This window comes from Triticum aestivum, chromosome 2B (assembly GCF_018294505.1).
Source record: "Triticum aestivum cultivar Chinese Spring chromosome 2B, IWGSC CS RefSeq v2.1, whole genome shotgun sequence".
NCBI lineage: Eukaryota > Viridiplantae > Streptophyta > Magnoliopsida > Poales > Poaceae > Triticum > Triticum aestivum.
In genome coordinates, this window is record NC_057798.1 from 604,407,104 (window position 1) to 604,417,937 (window position 10,834).

The window sequence follows — 10,834 nt, forward strand, 5'->3', positions numbered from 1 at the left end:
AGATAAGTCCAAAACCCACACAGAAAAAAATTCACCTACGAAAGAAAATGTGGCACTTCCACATGAAGTTAATAAACAAGGGTTAGAAAAAAAGCATGTTTATATAAAAAGAAAGTGCTCAAAACTTCAAATACTCTCCATGTGAACGTTCATACACTATTTCAAAAAGAGAGTGCACATTTTACTGGGATTTTTTTTGGTAAGTTCTAGGACAGAAAAAACAGAAGTTCAAAATCAACAAAATAGTTGTGAGGAAAACAAAGTAAAAGTCTGGTATGTGAAAAGCACGCTTAGTACAAACCCCATACGAAGATCAGTTCGAGTACTCTGTTTTCGGGACGGAAAAAACAACACGACCGGTCTCACCTTATTCGACACAACTCTATAAAAAATACCTCAGTAGAAACATACACATAGATCAGTACGGTACTCTATTTTTTTGACAGAAAAACAACACGATGGGTCATCCCGTATTCAAAATTATCATTGGAAAGTTACGTATGATTCAGTTCAACATACAAACCATGCAAAGTTCGAAGACTATGATATCGTGTACCACTGAAAAGTTACGAGGAAAATCAAACCGAAAAAATAGCGCAAAGTCTAATTAGTGAAAACACGTTCAGTACAAATCCATGCGAACATCAGTTCAAGTACTCTTTTTTCGGAACCTTTCAAAATTACTCTCCGAAGAATACATCTGTACAAACGCACACGTAGATCAGTACAAGTACTCTGTTTTTTCTGACGGAAAAACAGCACGATGGGTCTCACTGTAATCCAAATTAATCTTCAACGGTTGCGAATTTGAGAAAATGTTCAACATGACTAAGTTTCGTATTTTCGATATCTTTCCAACCGTATATTATTTGCCTCATTTCGACAAACTTTTTAAAAAAATCGCATTCGAAATCAAATTTGATCGTATTCGAATTTGTTTTTAAACCGTAAGGAATTAGAAAAACATTTCAATATGAAAAAGTTGCGTATTTTCCATAGCTTTCCAACGCCGTATCATTTGCATCAATCTGACAAACCATTTGCAAAAAATCGCGAAAATACGTCTCACCCAGAATTTCACCGTTTTCCAAATCACTTTTAAATCGTATAGAGTTAGAAAAAACATTAGATATATGGAAGATGCGGATTTTCACCAGATTTCCAAGGCCATCTTATTTTCTCAATTCCGACAAACCCTTTAAAAATTGAGTCCAAAATACAATTCGCGTTTTCGGTTTTGAAAAAATGGTTTTTTCAAAACTGCTCTTAAACCATAATGATTTTGCAAAAACGTTCAATATACTTGAAATATAGTTGTCAAGAGCTTTCCAATGATATATTACACGCCCCATTCCGACAGAAAAATTGCAAAAATTTTGAACTGAAGAAGACAATGTGTTAAACAGAACCGAAATCATCAGTTCAACCGCTTCGAAATCATTAGTACAACCGCCTGAAACCGTCAGTTCAAAAAGGGTAACAGAATAATATTCTGTTACACATAACAGAATAACCCAGATGTATACACACACTTGGATGTAGGTTCTCATAAATTATTATTGTTGACATTACCCTTGAGGTAAAAGGTTGGGAGGCAAAACTATAAGCCCCTATCTTTCTCTGTGTCCGATTGAAACTTTATACCCATAAGTATCATGTGAGTTTTAGCAATTGTGAAAGACTGGATGATAGTTGAGTATGTGAACTTGCTGAAAAGCTCTTATATTGACTCTTTCCGATGTTATGATAAATTGCAATTGCTTCAATGACTGAGATTATAGTTTGCTAGTTTTCAATGAAGTTTCTGATTCTACTTTACATTGTGAATAGATTGTTACTTTAGCATAATAAATCATATGACAATATAAGTTGATGTTCTAAGAATGATGATGATGCCCTCATGTCCGTATTTTATTTTATCGACACCTCTATCTCTAAACATGTGGACATATTTTTCGATTTCGGCTTTCTCTTGAGGACAAGCGAGGTCTAAGCTTGGGGGAGTTGATACATACATTTTGCATCATGCTTTTATATCGATATTTATTGCATTATGGGTTGTTACTACACATTATGTGACAATACTTATGCCTTTTCTCTCTTATTTTATAAGGTTTCCACAAAGAGGGAGAATGCCAGCAACTGGAATTCTGGGCTGGAAAAGGAGCAAATATTAGAGACCTATTCTGCACAACTCCAAAAGTCATAAACTCCATGAAAGTCAGTTTTGGAATATATTTAAAAATATTGGGCGAAGAAAGCACCAGAGGGGGGCCACCCAGCAGCCACGAGGGTGGAGGGCACGCCCTACCCCCTGGGCGCGCCCCCTGCCTTGTGGGCCACCTGGCAGGCCCCCGATGCCCATCTTATACTATATGGTGTCTTTTGCTCTGGAGAAAAAATCATAAGCAACCTTTTGGGATGAGGCGGAACCTGGGCGGAACCAATCTAGGGCTCCGGCGGAGCTGTTCTGCCGGGGAAACATCCCTCCGGGAGGGGGAAATCGTCGCCATCATCGTCACCATCGATCCTCTCATTGAGAGGGGGTCAATCTCCATCAGTATCTTCACCATCACCATCTCCTCTCAAACCCTAGTTCATCTCTTGCATCCGATCTTTGTCTCAAAACCTCAGATTGGTACCTGTGGGTTGCTAGTAGTGTTGATTACTCCTTGTAGATGCTAGTTGGTTTATTCGGTGGAAGATCATATGTTCAGATCCTTAATGCATATTAATACCCTTATGATTATGAACATGAATATGATTTTTGAGTAGTTATGTTTGTTCCCGAGGACATGGGAGAAGTCTTGTTATAAGTAATCATGTGAATTTGGTATTCATTCGATATTTTGATGTGATGTATGTTGTCTCTCCACTAGTGGTGCTATGTGAACGTCGACTACATGACACTTCACCATGATTTGGGCCTAGGGGAAGGCATTGGGAAGTAATTAGTAGATGATGGGTTGCTAGAGTGACAGAAGCTTAAAACCTAGTTTATGCGTTGCTTCGTAAGCGGCTGATTTGGATCCACATGTTTCATGCTATGGTTAGGTTTACCTTAATTCTTCTTTCATAGTTGCGGATGCTTGCGAGAGGGCTTAATCATAAGTGGGATGCTTGTCCAAGGAAGTGTAGTACCCAAACACCGGTCCACCCACATATCAAATTATCAAAGTAACGAACGCGAATCATATGAGCATGATGAAAACTAGCTTTACAGTAATTCCCATGTGTCCTCGGGAGCGCTTTGCTTTATATAAGAGTTTGTCCAGGCTTGTCCTTTGCTACAAAAAGGATTGGGCCACCTTGCTGCACCTTAGTTACTTTGGTTTCTTGTTACCCGTTACGGATTACCTTATCACAAAACTATCTGTTACCGATAATTTCAGTGCTTGCAGAGAATACCTTACTGAAAACTGCTTGTCATTTCCTTCTGCTCCTCGTTGGGTTCGACACTCTTACTTATCGAAAGGACTACGATAGATCCCCTATAATTGTGGGTCATCATGTTAAGAAAGCCAAATGAGTTTTAGAGCGAGTAATTCTCCCAGTTTGAATATCATCGAAGATTTGTTCGACGGGATGATCTCTTGAGACTCTTGCTCGAACTCGTGAGAGCTTTTGGTTGGGTCAGGGTGGAACATCCTCTTCATTGTCTTGTTCTTCCTCTTGTCTCTCTTCATTGTCGTTGGTGTTGTTGTTCTCTCGTGGAGGTGGAGAAGGAGGTCGATGAGGTTCATCTTGTTGTACATCCTCGTTTCCATCATCTTGATGTGTTCCACTTGTGGATGCCTCCAAGTCAACTTGTGGTTCACCTGTGTGAAGTTGATGCTTCCACTTGGACGGACGAGGTACTCTCCTTCACTTCCGTTGGGCAAATCTTGCTAATAGACAAGTCTTGTATTGCTTCCGAAGGGTCTTTGTCACCTACATCAATTGGCAATTGCTTTACTTGAGAGCCGTTGCTACCTCTCGAGCTTGTGTTGGTTTTTCCCTTGAAGAGGAAAGGGTGATGCAGCAAAGTAGAGTCAGCATTTCCCTCAGTTTGAGAACCAAGGTGTCAATCCAGTAGGAGACAACGCACAAGTCACCGAATACCTGCACAAACAATTAACAACTTGCACCCAATGCAATAAAGGGGTTGTCAATCCCTTCATGGTTACTTGCAAAAGTGAGATCTAGTAGAGATAGATAAACGGTAAAGTAAATATTTTTGGTATTTTTGGTTTATAGATCGGAAAGTAAAAGATTGCAAAATAGTAGATCGGAAACTAGTATGATGGAAAAGAGAACTTATATGATGGAAAAGAGAACTTGTATGATGGAAAAGAGAACCGGGGGCCATATGTTTCACTAGTGGCTTCTCTCAAGATAGAAAAATAATACAGTGGGTGAACAAATTACTATCGAGCAATTGATAGAAGAGCACATAATTATGACGATATCTAAGGCAATGATCGTGAACATAGGCATCACGTCCGTGTCAAGTAGACCGAAACGATTTTGCATCTACTACTATTACTCCACACATCGACCGACTCCTGCCTGCATCTAGAGTATTAAATTCATAAAGAACAGAGTAACACATTAAGTAAGATGACATGATGTAGAGGAATTAACTCAAGCAATATGATGAAAACCCCATATTTTTATCCTCGATGGCAACAATACAATACGTGCCTTGCCGCCCCTACTGTCACTGGGAAAGGACACCACAAGATTGAACACAAAGCTAAGCACTTCTCCCATTGCAAGAAAAACCAATCTAGTAGGCCAAACTAAACCGATAATTCGAAGAGACTTGCAAAGATATCAAATCATGCATATAAGAATTAAGAGAAGACTCAAATAAGATCCATAGATAATATGATCATAAATCCACAATTCATCAGATCTCGACAAACACACCGCAAAAGAATATTACATCAAATAGATCTCCAAGAACATCGAGGAGAACATGGTATTGAGAATCAAAGAGAGAGAAGAATCCATCTAGATACTAGCTATGGACCCGTAGGTTTGTGGTAAACTACTCACGCTTCATTAGAAGGACAATGGTGTCGATGTAGAAGCCCTCAGTGATTGAATCCCCCTTCGGTAGGACGCCGAAAAAGTCCCCTAGATGGGATTGGTGTCTAATACGCAACTTTATTCTTGTAGACACGTGTTGGGCCTCCAAGCGCAGAGTTTTGTAGGACAGTAGCAATTTTCCCTCAAGTGGATGACCTAAGGTTTATCAATCCATGGGAGGCGTAGGATGAAGATAGTCTCTCTCAAGCAACCCTTCAATCAAATACAAGAAATCTCTTGTGTCCCCAACACACCCAATACAATAGCAAATTGTATAGGTGCACTAGTTCGGCGAAGAGATGGTGATAAAAGTGTAGTATGGATAGTAGATATGACTTTTTGTAGTGCGAACAATAAAAAACAGCAAGGTAGTAAATGATAAAATGGAGCACAAACGGTATTGCAATAATGTAAAATGAGGCCTAGGGTGCATACTTTCACTAGTGCAATCTCTCAACAATGCTAACATAGTTGGATCATATGATTATCCCTCAAAGTGCAATAAAGAATCACTCTCGAGTTCCTATTAGCGGAGAACAAAAGATATAAATTTTTTGTAGGTACGAAACTACCTCAAAGCTATTCTTTCCGATCAATCTATCCTAGAGTTCGTACTAAAATAACAGCAAGCTATTCATCGGTCTAATCAAGAGTTCATACTAAAATAACACCATATGATGCATATCAACCAACTCTAATGTCACCTAGATACCCCAAAGTCATCGCGAGTACCCGTGAGTTAATTATACGATATGTATCAAACAATTTCAGATTCATAATACTCTATCCACACAAAGAACTACGAGGAGACCCCCAAAGTTTCTATCGGAGAAAAGATAATAAAAACGTGCATCAACCCCTATGCATAGATTACCACAAAGTCACCTCGGTAATCCGCAAGTTGAGTGCCATAACATGTATCAAGTGAATCAAAATAATACCCCATTGTCACCATGGGTATTCATATGCAAGACATATTTCATGTGTTCTCAGATCTGAACATTCAATCCGACAAGACAAAACTTCAAAAGGTAAAGACCCAATTCATCACAACAAGTGTAGAGAGGGGAGAAACATCATATGATCCATCTATGTTAACAAAGCCCATGATACATCAAGATCGTGACATCTCAAGATCGCGCGCACGCGAGAGAGAGAGAGAGAGAGATTAAACACATAGCTACTAGTATAAACCCTCAGCCCCGAGGGTGGACTACTCCCTCCTCATCATGGTGGCCACCGGGATGATGAAGATGGCCACCGGAGATGATTCCCCCCTCCGGCAGGGTGCCCGAACGGAGTCTAGATTGGTTTTAGGTGGCTACAGAGGCCTGCGGCGGCGGAACTTATGATCTAGGGTCTCCTCGAGGGTTCTCGGAATATTTGGGAATTTATAGGGCGAAGAAGGGGTACGAGAGGCCATCGAGGTGGGCACAACCCACCAGGGCGTGCCTGGGGGCCCTAGCGTGCCCCGGTGGGTTGTGCCCCCTTGGGGCACCCCCAGGTGCTGCTATGGCCCAATGGTTCTCTTATGGTCCATAAAAAATCCACAAAAAGTTTCGCGGTGTTTGGAGAACTTTCATTTCTGCACAAAAAACAACACCACGGTAGTTCTGCTGAAAACTGTGTCAGTCCGGGTTAGTTCCATGCAAATCACACCAAAATCATATAAAATTATTGTAAACATGGCATGAATACTTCATAAATTATAGATATGTTGGAGACGTATCAGGTATCTCACGGGTACAGAAGGTTGCGGCAGTGGAAAAGTGTTTTCGTGGCTCCCCCTGATGGTTTTGGGGTATAAGAGTATATATGGGCGAAAGAATTAGGTCAGGAGAGCTCCGGGGGGCCCACGAGGTAGGGGGAGCGCCCTACCCCCCTGAGCGCTCCCTCCACTGTCGTGGTCGCCTCGTTGAGTCTCCGACTTCATCTTCAAGTCTCCTAGTTTTCTTCTGGTCCAAGAAAGATCATCGTGAAAGTTTTATTCCATTTGGACTCCGTTTGGTATTCCTTTTCTGCGAAACTCTAAAACAGGAAAAAGACAGAATCTGGCACTGGGCTCTAGGTTAATAGATTAGTCCCAAAAATAATATAAAATAGCATATAAATGCATATAAAACATCCAAAATAGATAATATAATAGCATGGAACAATAAAAAAAATATAGATATGTTGGAGACGTATCAGCCGTTAGATTCATCAAACTTCACATCTACCGTCTCTTCAACCTTTCGGGTGAAATTGTTGTAGACACGATAAGTGTGGGAGTTTGAGCCATAACCGAGTAGGAAAACTTCATGATATTTAGGAGCAAATTTTGAACGACAATGCTTATCAAGAATATAGCACTTTGAGCCGAATACTCAAAAGTATCCAACTTGGGGTTTGTTACCGGTGAGAAGCTCGTATGTCGTCTTGCCGAGTAGCTTGTGAAGATATAAACGATTTGTTGCATGGCAAGCTGTCTCAACCGCTTCCACCCAAAAGTGTTTTGGCATCTCGTACTCATCAAGCATCATTCTCGCCATTTCAATAAGAGTCTGGTTCTTCCTCTCAACAACTCCATTTGGTTGAGGCGTGTACGTAGTCGAGAACTCATGTGAAATCCCTTCTTCGTCAAGAAAGATGTCCACATTGGCGTTCTTGAACTCCATCCTGTTGTTGCTACGAACCTTCTTGATCTTCACTTCAAATTGATTTTGGGCCTACCTAGCGAAGTTCTTGAAGATCTTTTGGACCTGCAGTTTATCATCAAGAAAGAACACCCACGTAAATCTTGAAAAATCATCAACAATGACCAATCCGAATGAGTTACCACCGAGACTCTTGTAGGCATTGGGCCAAAAAGATCCATGTGAAGTAGCTCGAGTGGTCTTCTCATGGTCATGATGTTCTTTACGGGATGACTTCCTCCAGCTTGTTTTCCTGCTTGACAAGCACTACAAAGTCTATCCTTGTCAAATATAACATCTTTAACACCAAGGATATGATCACCTTTAATAAGCTTATCAAGATTTCGCATGCCTAACTGTTTATGCCACAACCAGCCTTTAGAAGATTTAGCAATTAAGAAAGTTCAAGGTTGAGCCTTTTTAGTGAAATCAACAATGTATAGATCACCTCTACGTATGCTGATAAAGACCATATTATGATTATCTCTTTGAAACACTTGGCAATCTACTTCAGTAAATAGGACATTGAAACCGAAATTGGCTAGCCTAGATACATAAAGTAAATTATAGCCAAGAGATTCAATGAGCATAACATTTTGTATGGAGCTATCATGTGAGATGGCCACTTTACGAAGTCCAACCACCTTACCCTTTGAGTTATCACCAAAAGTGACATACTTTCGAGGGCTGTTGTTTTCAGCAAGCTCACGAAACATATCCTTGTCTCCGGTCATGTGATCGGTACATCCACTATCAAGAACCCATTCCTTTCCTCCAGCCATATAGCCGCGAAGGTTAGCCATAAGACCAAAGTGTCTCATAGACTCATCGAGATCATAGTCACTATCATCATCCTCATCATAGTATCCATGTTCAACATCGTCTTGTGATTGATCATTTCCTAGAGAGAGTGATTCATTAGATTGATGTTCATGACAATGTGCATCTCTATGAATTCTAATGACTTCAGAGATGATGTTACTAATGATTCCAACATCTCCTTTGGCACGCATAAGGTCACGAAGCTCAAATAGACAATCACAAAACTTAGGATCATTAGGACTCGTCTTATTTAAAGCAATGGACTTGTGAAGAATCTCATATAAGTTTTTCAAGAAATAGTCTGGAAAGCGTTCCTCAAGAAATCTCCCTATAGTGTAAGCACATTCAAGAGTTGGCAAGCAAGTAATCAAATTTCTAAGCAATCCTCTAGTGACAAGATTGATAGTTCTAAGATTGTGAATCTTGTCAAGAGACACATCGGGGGTAGGACGCAATGGATCAACAAGGGGTGCACAAGGGCTATTAATGTACTTGTTCAATTGATATTCATTGAAAATCTCAAGCATCTCATTTTTCCAAGCACTATAGAACTCTCCATCAAGCATATGCACTCTACGTCTAATACTCCCAATCGTAGACTCATCCATCTTCCTCCAATGGTGATTAAACCAAAGCAATGGAGACCAAAGCTCTGATACCAATTGAAAGGATCGAGAAGGGGTGTCTAGAAGGGGGTGATTAGACTCTCAACAAGTAAAGGTAGAAGTTTTAAAGTTTTTCAAGTTGAGATTGGAGATTAGCACAATTTTAAACATTCACAATACATTTCAAGCAAGCATGGAAAGAGTATATGAGCAACGGAAAGTAAAGCATGCAATTTTCTAGAAAGTAAAGGGATAGGATTGGAGTGTGCAAACGCAATTGGAGACACGGAGATTTTTTGTGTGGTTCCGATAGGTGGTGCTATCGTACATCCATGTTGGTGGAGACTTCAACCCATGAAGGGTAACGGTTGCGCGAGTCCACCGAGGGCTCCACCCATGAAGGGTCTACGAAGAAGCAACCTTGTGTATCCCACCATGGCCATCACCCACGAAGGACTTGCCTCACTTGGGTAGATCTTCATGAAGTAGGCGATCTCCTTGCCCTTACAAACTCCTTGATTCAACTCCACAATCTTGACGCAGGCTCCCAAGTGACACCTAACCAATCTAGGAGACACCACTCTTCAAAAGGTAATAGATGGTGTGTTGATGATGAACTCCTTGCTCTTGTTCTTCAAATGATAGTCTCCCCAACACTCAACTCTCTTTCACAGATTTGGATATGGTGGAAAGATGACTTTAGTGAAAAGTAACTTGGGATGGCTAGGGATCAATATTCTTGTGGTAGGATTGGAATGTCTTGGGCTCAATACATGAGTAGGTGGTTCTCTCTCAGAAAATGAGTAGTGGAAGTGTAGGCATGTTTTGATGGCTCTCTCATGAATGGAGAAGGGGGTGGAGGGGTATATATAGCCTCCACACAAAATCTAGCCATTACACACAATTTACAAAACTCGGTGGGACCGAATAGTGAAACTTGGTCAGACCGATCTGGTTCAAAATGTGAACGTTAGAGTTTTTGGTGGGACCGACAAGGTCAAATCGGTGGGACCGATGTGCTAGGGTTAGGGAAAAACTTCATCTCGGTGAGACCGATTTCATCAATAAGCAAACAGAGACTTGGTCAAGCAAACTCGGTTGGACCGACTGCATATCTCGGTGAGACCGAAGTAATTGCAATAGGCAACAGAGAGTTTGCAGGGCCATCTTGGTGAGACCGAGATCCCATCTGTGAGATCGAACTGATTAGGGTTTCTGTCAGTGGCTATGTCAATGCGCCGGATGAATCAAATCGGTGGGACCGAGTTTGACTTTAGATTTTGGACATATGTGGAAATGAGAAAGTGGTTCAGGGCTTTGGAGCATATCACTAAGCACTCTGAGCAAGCAAGCCATTAAGCAACACCTCATCCCCTTTTAATAGTATTGGCTTTTCCTATGGACTCAATGTGATCTTAGATCACTAAAGTGAAAAGAAGAGTCTTGATCTTTTGCCAATGTTTGTCCTTAGCATCTAAAAGGGGTTCCACATCCTCTTGTCCTGCCACTCCAATGTTGAACTCATCTGAAATATACTAGATAAAAGTATTAGTCCAACAAGAGATATGTTGACATTAATTACCAAAATCACCTAGGGAGCACTTGTGCTTTCACTTTCAAATATTAGGGTAACATGCTATGTAAAAAATGCCGGCACAA